The sequence below is a fragment of the Vanessa atalanta genome, chromosome 14, assembly GCF_905147765.1.
Source record: "Vanessa atalanta chromosome 14, ilVanAtal1.2, whole genome shotgun sequence".
In the NCBI taxonomy this organism is placed as follows: Eukaryota; Metazoa; Arthropoda; class Insecta; order Lepidoptera; family Nymphalidae; genus Vanessa; species Vanessa atalanta.
In genome coordinates, this window is record NC_061884.1 from 4670293 (window position 1) to 4682312 (window position 12020).

General features: G+C 31.4%; 1 protein-coding gene across 1 annotated transcript in view; it reads right to left on the reverse strand.

Annotated features, from left to right (window-relative positions):
- LOC125068774 (protein sprint) overlaps positions 1–12020 on the reverse strand; it is a 210668-nt gene that overhangs the window by 198292 nt on the left and 356 nt on the right. The window lies entirely within an intron of this gene.

A 12020-nucleotide genomic window follows, 5' to 3' on the forward strand; every position in this document is an offset into this window, starting at 1 on the left:
TATTTATCACAAAAACAAAACATTTTAAGCATTTTTGTCCAGTAGTTATAGATTTATTATGAGATATTACAATACATTTGAATAAACGCATGATGCAAAAAGGCGTGGGACGAGCGGGAACGTGTACATATTTCCATTAAGGGAGTAGAGATCGTTTCGTTCGATTTTTATTGTTCTATAATACTTATCTGTTCTATAAAACTTATATTTTTATATCATTATTTTAAAAAGCATCTCGTACAAAGCCTAGTATAATTAACTAAACACCTATTTCTTATTTTAAATATATACTATATTTTTGCACCTACTGGGAGTAAACATAAAAAATCAGAAGGTAATAGTAAGATTAGCTTTTTTTACTAGTTATCAAAACAGAATCAAAACGTACACGCCTATGCTTTGCCTCTTAATTTTTTATGGAAAACAGATACAATTGCTGCACCACCTATATTGTAATTAAAAAAAAAAACAGATTTAGGTATTTTTTTTTTTTTATAGTGTCAACAATAACTGTACAACATTCAAATACAATCGGATGAATGAATTAGGAACGTATCCCATACAACGAAAAAAACACAATGTTTAATATATATTTATGATAAAAATTATTTGTAAAATATTAATGAACGTTGAGCACATCCAGTAATCGATGTTGTTTATTTCTGTCAAGTAAACATTGGTCCGGCGTCGACAAATTTAATTCTCGTACATCCGGAATGTGTAATCGAAGAAGAGAAAATGTACCGTGCTAAGACGATAAATTAACACTATATTTGTAATATTGTACACCAACATTACAATACAGACAATCGAGCAATGAAAGTCTTTTAATGCTCTATTAAACAAAAACTATTCGTACATTAAACATCGCTTTTTAATCTTTTGTTAACACGAACGTATAAAATATGCCTTTTTAAATTTGCTTATAATCATTATTTTATTAATAAATATTTCGGGACGTTTTTAAATTATAATGTGAAAAATTTACATAATTTTATATTGGCAAATCCATCAAGATCGCGTCGCACCGAGATTCCTTACATATAAATAAAGGAGAAGCATACAAAACGTGCACACTTGCAATAAAAAAAGCGGGGCTTACTATAAATATTTATTCAAATCTATGCTAAAAATATTAAACATATCCATTAAACTTGTCGCGTCCCCAACTCGAAACGTTTTAACAAATTGCCTTTGAGCTCCACCGTTTAAGCGTCCTAGTTAGAAGTGCGCAATTTCCTGGTTACCAAAAATAAGTGTCATTTCACAAAAAGGGTGGTCTGTCGCCACCCGTGCGTGAGTTATGTAGTCCTGGTAACATTTGCATAGGGCTTTCATTAGACCGTTATGCTTATATCCTGTATCTCTGTCCATTTTAGGTTTTATTTTACACTAGCAATACTCGCAGTGTCGCCAGCGTGGAATTCAGTTTGTGACGGAAATAAATATTTAAATAATTAAGTAACAGCGTAAGATAAAAAAAATGTAACTGGTAACTTGCAAATAGCCAAATTAAACTTAAAAATAGGCGGTTATTTTGATATAACGGATAGACACTTAAATTTTATGTATTTGTATAGATATAGACTATCCATTACATTCCGGTTTGTTTTGCTTATTTCGCCTTACCATAGAATAACTTTTTCTCTTCTTTGAGAGATATGCTACTATTGTCATGTTTAAACTAAATTTTTAGGCAGCTTTTAAATAAAATAATATTATAATATTCAATACCACCTCAAGCACCTCAATTCATCCTGTCGCCTTACCATAGATTAACTTTCCCACATCTAGAATTGGAATTATTATTTTTAGGCTCCTTATTACGTCTTCTTAATGATTTTGTTATATCTGTTCCCTGTGCCGCAGGTAATATCACAGAGGACTTTTCTATGCGGACTTTATATGAGGACTTTTATATGAGGACTTTTCTATTTTATATTTCACAGGGGACTATTTATTTTAGTAATTTAAACAAAGCCAACATTAAGTCTAATTTGCTAGACTGCGTAGCAATGAAATTCAAAATATTTTATTTTATAGGTAGTTTTCATACAATGCCACCTAAACAAGGGATATAGAATTTATGATATTAGAACAGAAACGTATTGCTGGACGGATATATGCACGTATTAAAAATGACTCAAAAAAGAGAAGAAATGATAATAATTCCGAATTTAAAAGGCTCAATAATTAATTAAGCACATGAGACGATGTAAGTCCAAGGCTTTGAAAAATACTTGGAGCCGACCTAGCGCGCAAAAATTTAGAAATAAATTATTGTTTATCTTTATAGAACAAGTAGGCGGATGGGCAAATCGGCCACCTGATGGTAAGTGGTCACTATTGCTGATAGAAACTGGCACTGTTATATTATAATATTAACCATTGCCTACATTACCAATGCGTCACCAGCGTTGGAAGCTAAGATGTTATGTCGCTCTTGCCTGAAGTTACACTGGTTCAATCATCCTTCATACCGGTACACAACAATCTAACAGCCTACCCAGACGGGCTTGCACAAAGCCCTACCAATAATTACATAACCACAGATAAAGAGAACAACTGAGAAATACCCATTTCTGTTATTTAAATCCTTATAATGAGTTTATCAGTTTCATTTAAATTCGGATTATACTCGAATATAATCTTTTCATAAAAAACAACGAAGTCGGATTCGTTCGTACCCGTAGATCACATAGGTGTGCGGAACGTGCCGATTCGGTCATAATAGACACAATGATCCCTTTCGGTTTGCAAATTAAACAACCTGTGTTTTTAAAGCCACTAAAATTCCGCTTACTGTTCATCAAGAACGAATACTTACAATTTCATCAGCGATAATTTTATCATTTATACCAAGCGATTTTAGTAACATATCTCTTCATCAACTAAGTCATTTGTTTAATACTGTTTATAATCAATTCAGGAACATCAATTGTTTTTGTGAATATTTTAAGGCACAGCGTCGTGTCATTTTATCTGCCATGACAGAACCATGCGAATATCCCAATGTGCGGATTATAGGATTGTTGGGGTATCGTTTTGTGTCCGCAATTTATTTGATTCCGTTCACTGTCCACACATGTATGTAATATAGACATCAGAGTATTATTTATATCAAACAAATGTTTTTTTTTTTCATTATTTGAATTAATATACTAGTTGACTTTTATATGTAACTGTATTTAACAAACATAATGTATCTCAAATATAGGAAAAGAGTATCTACTGAGTTTCTTGACCTTCTCCTCGGTAGAATCTACTTTCTGAACCGGTGATAGCTTTACTTTTAATATAGTTCTGTAAAATGAGGTAATTTTGATTTCGAACGAGAAATGAACTAAATTCTGATTTTGGTATTTGATTTTCATAAAATTATAAATCACGTCATAATATACTTTCGTCAAAAATAACTAAAAGCTAAGAAATATTTAAAGTCAAACGAGCTCTATAAATTATTAAATTTTAAAGCACCCTCCTTTGTTTATAGAGGAAATGAAGGGTGAACTTCATCTGACAATCATTAATTTACTTCCGTAGATTCTAAAACAAAAACAGTTCATTTTAAATATATATATGCATACCTAAATATAAAAAAAAAGTTATCTATGATACTGAATACTATAAGGACGTTGATGAAATCCTATACATTCCATTTTAAAACATATTTTTGATCTTTTTTTGCATGACATAAAAAATATATTACCTATTTAAATCCAAAAAACTATTGAACAATCATCAATCTTCAAAGTGAAATTACCTCAACGGAAATATGCTTACACCTTCAAACATAATTTAAAGGAAAGAGTAGCCAAAAATTTGGTTTTTCAGAGAGATTATTTCGAGAAATTATATTAAGTTCACTTTGTATCAAACATTACTTAAGCAAAGTTTAAAGCAAAAAAAAATCAGCAAAACGTTCAATATTAAAAAAATCAATTGGTTATAAGTGATATGAGCCCACGTTTAGCTTAGATAATACTGTTTTAAGAAGCATTACATACATTGAAAACCCAGAAATAAATCTAATATTCCAAAACAAATTGCCAGGTTAACATAACAATTTTAAATGGAGTAGATATTCGTTGTATACAGGCAGGTGATGTCGCCTCATTACGCACCTCCATCCAGCTCGTTTGTCAGCGTCCACGTTTCCGAATTACGCGGAGTTTTTTATTAACGCCAATTTCTCGCGCTCTAACGAGTGTAATTTTTTTACTCCGCCTATTCCTTTTGGGATGTGCAGCTCGTGTTTACGTTTGTGGCTTTTAGATTTATTACAGAGATGTAGCAAGAGGATAGAGCATTTATGGTTAATCGTTTGTATTCATCTAATATATGTAAATGTAATTTTAGACATCTCCTGTGAATAAAAGCACGTAACTGATTGATCGTATTGGAGTGATGAGTTTTGATAAGTTATCTGTGTGTTATTAAACTAATTGAAGTGTTATAGTCAAATATCGCATATCACTTTTTAATATTTCACGATCGTATTCTGCAATGAGTTTCGAGTTTGTTCTTACGGAATAGCTCTACTGAAATAATTGTATGTTTTTTTTTTTTAAGAAATAATGATTGTTACACTTGTATAGTCGATTGTTTTGACATAGAAGCCATTTTTAAAAGGTAATATATTATAAAGACTGGTGACTATAATCAGTCGGGTTTCGTCTGTCATTCTGTCTTTCTATGTTAGCGTAAAATGTATCATCTATGATATTATGTATGTTATTTAACTGAACCATAGGAGACACAACCGAAAATAACGTCATAGTTCAATAAACGATATATAAGCTAAATAAAAATGCTAAAAATGTAAATTCTAATAAGAAACCCGTATATTTCAAAATGCAGTATTAAAGTTTTCCATTAATAAAACGCTTTTATGTTTACGACATCTCGACAATTCATAAACGATGTCATCTCAAAGTCACCCCATTTCTATTTCGAATACCCGTACGTCTGCACATTTGCACCCTCGCATATTCAGCTGCATTAACGTCTCACAAGCATCACCGCATTTTTCAAACCACGTCACTCACAAGACTCGTATTGCGAGAATCTCACAAACATCGCTCTCATGTCATCGGTGGATGCATTTAGAGCACCCTCAAGCAAAAGCTACTTTAAAATTTTAAAATACAATATACTACAAACTATAAACAGCGCTCGCACTTCAGATCACGTGTCAGAAGCGTTTCATTTTTTAACTAACTACTTGTATACTTGTATAATTGTCATCGTATCCTAAGATTTCATAACTTTCTATATTATGTATGTGTCTATGATTATGATCTATACTAATGTCTATATTTAATATTATAAATACGAATATAACTCTGTCCGTCTGTCTGTCTGTTACTCACGGACATACGACTGAACCGAATTTGATGAAATATGAAGCGAGCTTGAATTCTAAGCAAGAGCTACTTTTTATGCCTAATACCTGACGACTAACTATACAAGAATGTCTGGGTGTGACCCAGATATCTATAAAAGATATTCGATTCAGCATCAATACTCATTGTGTCATGTATAATCAAATCAGTAAGGCCATCGCTCACGTAGACGTATAGTCCAACGCAATCACAAATCGTATTTCTATTGATACTCGATTACGACTCGATCTATCTACCGTGACACCTCCTGCTTTACCTTCCAAACGTTCTTTGATGCTTCTAGACGTTGATGGATGTTTGCTTTCTAAGGCTTAAAAAACAAATTCAAGGAAACAGCGATTTGATTTTATAACGTCGTAAGGTATGGGTTTAGTGAACGTGAAAATTATATTTTTATTCTTAAAAAGATTTTAAATACAAGTTTATATAGGGTACAAAAAATTACAATATAGATACGTGATTTTGTAAAACTGTAATCCCAATTTTCTGTAAAGCTTTAAAAGAAAAATGAGGTTTGACCAATTTATCCTACAAGATCATTTGTCACGACCCTCTTTCTAATTCCAAATGTTTTTCCATGCGGTAGCAATTGAAAAGGCATCCGATACTTTTTCCACCTATGGATCTCCTGAAGAATTTAAGGTCGTAAAATAAAGGATCGTACACCGTCTAGGAAAAACGAAGATATAAAAAATGTACACCTGGAAGTGGAATTAACAGCAATTTTATATAACTTTAATAAGAACGTAGTTACATAATAATAGTAATCCTATATTCTACGACATACTATGAATAATGATATGTCGTTTTAATAACAGATTAAATTACACAGGAACTGTTTAAATATTAATGAATACTTCCCTAATTGTTATATATGTAGGCTTCACGTAAATTATTTTTCTGAAATGCTCTACCTTCCAAATTGCTCCATCGTAATGAATAATTTTCGTTAACATTATCAACCGTTTTATATCTTTGTACGCAGAATTTTATTAGTGGGTTCCTGATATATTGCAGTGCCAATCGTAAATCTGCTTGCCGCAAAATAAATAATTTAAACTAATAAAACGGAAACGCGTACGTTTCTGTCGATCAGAGATTATTTATTCCATTAACTTCGGACTAACACTAATAAAACTATATAACAAATTACATTTAAGGAAAAAGAAAACTAATAAAGTAATAAAGAAAACTAATAGAAAATAACAAAATAATGTAAAAAATACTTAAGCGGCTTCTTAAACATAAGTATTTAAATTTGTTTAATTTTAGTATAAGTAAATATTAAATAAATTAATGTTTGTTTTTAATTGGTGACAGTATACAATACAGTACCTAGCTTGCACAATGAACCATTATATAAACCAAGGATATGTAGTACTTAGGTAATAGATTTTCTAAAAGAAATTTGGACTCTAAATTTGGAAGCATAAAATATATTATGGACTATGGTAGAGCACGATGTTTTCAATAATTTATACACAGAGAGAACGCATTATACAGTGCGGAAACTGTTGACTTTCTTTGCTTTCGCGATACTTGTGTAGAATACTCTACCATTCCAGGTACTTCAATGAATATGGATACGTGTTCCCCATTTCTCCACCTCATCTTTTCGTAATCAATTTACTTTCATGCTCTAAGTAGGACTAACAGTTTAACTATCTGAGACAATGCTCATACAGCTTGTAACAATCTGCAATAATATGACCATCATTATGATTAGGAACAATGAAATGACTTCGCAACGCTCAACAGGGCGTAACTATATCTTGGAATCCATTGTTTCACAGTCTGTCAAATTGTCATCCAAACCTCCCCTCTTCTAACGCATTTTTTTATAAAGTATAGCATTTCAGCGTCTACTCTTTTAATGTAACATGAGCACCATGCAATATTTCATGTGTTCGAGTGGTTTCATTTGAAAGTGTTTACATCATGCAGTTACATTCTTTTAGATCTTCGTACAATGTATTTGTTTCATTCGGTATTTTTATATTAACAATAGAGAATTTTGGAGGATGTAATCCTATTACGAATTCCAATTTCAACGAGAACATCAGGGAATTTTCTTTGAAGGAAGATAATACTGTAAGTAATATACGAAGCGGTTTGAATGCTATTATGTTTAACATTCTGATGTTTCGATACGATGTATTTATTTGAGTTTTTGTTTTATGTATTGTATTACAGAATACTTCGAATGTAAAAACGTTGCAGAAAGAAGATCCGAAACGATATACTGAATTATCTCATTTTCGACCGACTAATTTACAGGTAAATATCAATTTGAACAATTTATTGATATGTTTTTTTTTAGGAAGGGCAAATGGGGCACCCAATGGTACGTCATCTTCGCCCATACAATGTCAATGTACCGCCAACAACAAGGTATAAGATTTTATAATTGTCTCGATAATTACACATGATTACTGCACCTGCAAACCGGAACAAAGCAATTGGCTATTTATTGTTTTGCAGTAAATTGCATAAAATCGAAGAGTTGTTGTTCACCAATTGATTTTTATAAAATCTAGAGATTGTGATGGAAAACCACCTTGTAATATGTAAAATTTCATAACTTAATAAATATATGTATTTTTAAATGAATCGTTAAATTTAAATTTTGATTGAGACACCAAAAAACGACTAGCACAAGGTGAATTAAATGCAATATCAACTAGTTAGACGTCATGTAGGTGATATATAAATAAAACGTCGAACTACGTAAGAAACTTTGTAATTGAAATGTAGAAATACATGCTCAGGCTATTGGTGAGAATATCACTAGTATGGCCCACATTCTTGATAACTTGTCGGAACGGAAACGTGAGTCATTTTAACCGATATAATTTACATTAATTTTTATTACAAATACATGATAAATATTGTTCCCATAGTAATTAGATGAATTGTTTTTTATTGTATAGCACTTATTTTACGTCGGAACTGGGACAACATAGCTGGTAATCTTTTCCCGTGACGGTGAACATGTTACCTTTCTTAAGCAGTTTACTCACTTAAACATTACATTCTTTAGTCAATTGCATTCAAAGTCAGACTAATGTGACTTTGAATGCAAATATGTTAAAATACAAAATCAAAAAGCATTAATTTAAAGGGGATGCAATTTCGTTTCTAAATTAGTTAAACATATGTATATTTATTGCAAACAAATTGATAAAACTTATAATAATTGTAAGAACGTAAATAGGAACAAAAATTTTTTTTATAGTTACTGATGACTTAAAATTTACAAATATTATTTTTAATTTCTTTTGATTTAACACGAGTTGTAGGCCTTTCTGGGATTGGGTGGGTCTTGTATGAGTTGCTCGTTTATTGTCCATTCGATACATAATCACACGACTCAGTTCGTATTCTATCACCTAAAATAAATAATATTGTATTGCTATTCCAGTTTATGGCGAGTGAGCCAGTGTTATTACAGACACTAGGGATATGATTTCATAAAATATGAATGATAATTTAAATCCTGTAAAATAACGATTCAAAAATGCAAGAGCCTACATAAAGTATATTCTTACACATTTAAGAAGGTAACCTACTATTAATAGCTATCACTATTATGAGAATAATAAATAGGTATATCTTTCCTACTTCATTTTTATTTCTCTTCGACCGACAGTGTAAAGGCACCATTCTATTAGTCATATATGAGATCGATTCTCGGTATTATCTTTTAAGTAATATACGAAGAAAACATTTGACGTAGGCCTTGACTAATTTTTGTTTACCTTACCTTTTAGAGTGTATTGGTAAATCATACAGCTGAATTTTAGGCCAGATACACGTAAAACACTCAAATTTCAATTATAGTTCACTGAGTAAATTGTTAAATATTGTAGGTTTCAGTTTTCATTTTAACTAAAGATGTAAAATGTTAAGTAAAAGTGATTCGTTGATTTTCATACAGTTTGAATAAAATAATATTCGAGAAATAACTGTATGATAATATCTTGTACATGAGATTGACGTAAAAAAGTAACTAAATACATAGTTCTTCGCCGGTTCTTCTCGATAGAAATCGGTCGTAGGTTAGCATTAAATTTAATCTTCTTATATGACGATTCAATAATATTTGAGAACCAACCTGAATGAAGCATATATTTTATTATTTTGATTTAATTATATGCTTACGATATTTGGCCTTGTTTGCGAGTAATATATTTTGATTGAGAAATTTCAATCGGGAAAAGAACAAGTCTTTGATTCGATTGAGAAGTTTCAACATTAAGAGCCGTGTGAAAAGAGGGCAGCGACCAGACGCACCGACTCCGACCCATCGGACCGTGCCTGAGGACGACGGTGTAATTGGATTTAATTATTTTCCTAGGGAAAAAATCTCCACAAGGGCTGAACGCCCACAACTTTAAATGATTTGAAATGAATTTATATTTGCGATGGATTCGAGTTTTTGTTTATATATATGAAGCTTCGTTTTATGGTCTTAATTATATTTATAAATTTTTCAGGATATACCCGACAATAAATTAGCAAGCTCAAGTCACAGCCGAGGACTAATCAATCGAGATCATCCTGGTAAAATAATTTTGATTACTATGAATGAACTAATTCATTGTTTGTCTATCAAAATAAATCATTTGGGTTTAATATGTCATCTTTTTAGTAGAAGATGCGAGAATATTGTTTTAAAAACAGGTTGTCTTTTAGTCTCAATCATAATGTCTCGTCATTACCAGCTAAGGAATCAATAATGATACATTAGTATGAACCATAAGATAATGCACATTTTTTTTCAGGTTATCCCATACACGATTACGACGAATACCCACATATCGGTTACGGATACGAATATCACGTACCGCAAGCTCATAACGAATACAATCATCACAACTTCGACCCTTATCACTACGGACATCATGGTGCTGTCGGACACTATTCTGGGCATCATTACAAACACTACAACCACGTCAGTGAATTCCTTTTTTGTTTTTATGAAAGTTCTATGAAAGTCGCCGAACAGCAATACTAAGTATTTTTGTGTTATGATTTGGAGAATGAGTGAGCCAGTGTAAACAGTCACAAGATACTTAGATTTCACGGTTTGTGGTGCACTGGGGATGTAAAGTTTGCCAAATATGATTTACAGTGTCAAATTTTATGTGGGGCCACCACCAAGTGGCCCATTTGCCTATCCGAGATACTAAAAAACAGTGATAAAAGTAATTGAGCAGTTGGAAAGAAGTCATCTATAAAATTGTACTCGGAAATACGAGACGTTATAAATACGTATAACCACCTTATAGATACGTACATAACCAATGCGGTAGCAACCACGAGAATGACTATTATATTTAAGTTATAATTAGTACATTATTTGAAACGTATAATAAAGTTTGAAAATAGCTATAAAATATAATTTTACGACGTGTAAAAGCCTAATTGAGTGTAGCATATTTTGATTGATATTATTAATTATACCGTATAACTAAATAAAGCGATTATCTTGTATAGATAAGACCTTTAGTTCCCACTTGTATTATAAGTATACTTTTAGTTTTACATGTCAAATTTATTAAAGGCAATGAATTAAATTCCGCCTACTAGTCACGCTAATACCTAAATTACCAAGTAAATGTCGACTAAACATAAACATGTCCAAGTAATAAGGAAACGGCAAGATTGCTTGATTCGATCTACTATAATTTATTTTACATTTTAATCTATAATATTATTAAGTTGTTATGTGACCATATTATATGTTTTACAAAATTGTATTTCGTAATATGTACCAAAATTTAATTGACTGCTTTAACTAAATAACTGCTCGAATATAACATAAAATTTTAATCTTTGTTTAAACAAAACGTAAATAGTATTGATGCTCTTTGTTGTTGACAAATATTTATGACCGACTTGTCTTTGTTAAATAAGTCATTAATTGGAGTTTAATCGTGGTGGAAAGATATTTAAGTATAAACAGTTTATAATCTGTAAAAGTAGTTTTTCTCTGAATAATAAACCTTAGACGCAAATAGGTATGTATGTATGTTATGTTATTGGTACGGTATGGTACGGCTATTACTACTCTTTCAACGTTGTAATTTGCATAGTACTAATTATGAATATTCATTGGATTCAACATATTTTTTACAGGCATTGGCGGCCAAAGCGGTATTATGGCCGATAGCAGGAATTGCACTTCTTGGAGCCGCTGCCGCTTTAGTTAGCAATCCAATTCTTTTGCAACTCGGCGTTGCGACCGGTAAACGAAAGAGAAGAGAAACCGAAGAAATTACTGGATCCGATTTTGACACCGACTTCACGAAATGGAAATCACAAATCGAAGATATTCCACAACTCGTTACGAAAATTAATGATAAAAGTCTAAATAGAATACATTTTCAAAGAAAAACCTTGAAAAATAGGAAACTAAAATCAAAACGCCTATCGATGAATGATCATCCCACTCAAGCACCTGGAAATTTCGAATTTAATGCTCCAATAAGTAATGAATCGCATGATATGAATCTTGTACGAGTTCCGATGCAGAATGTTTAATTACATGTTAAAATACAATATTTATTTTTAATTTTATCACTAAAGTAACTTCGGTTATACATTTAAAGT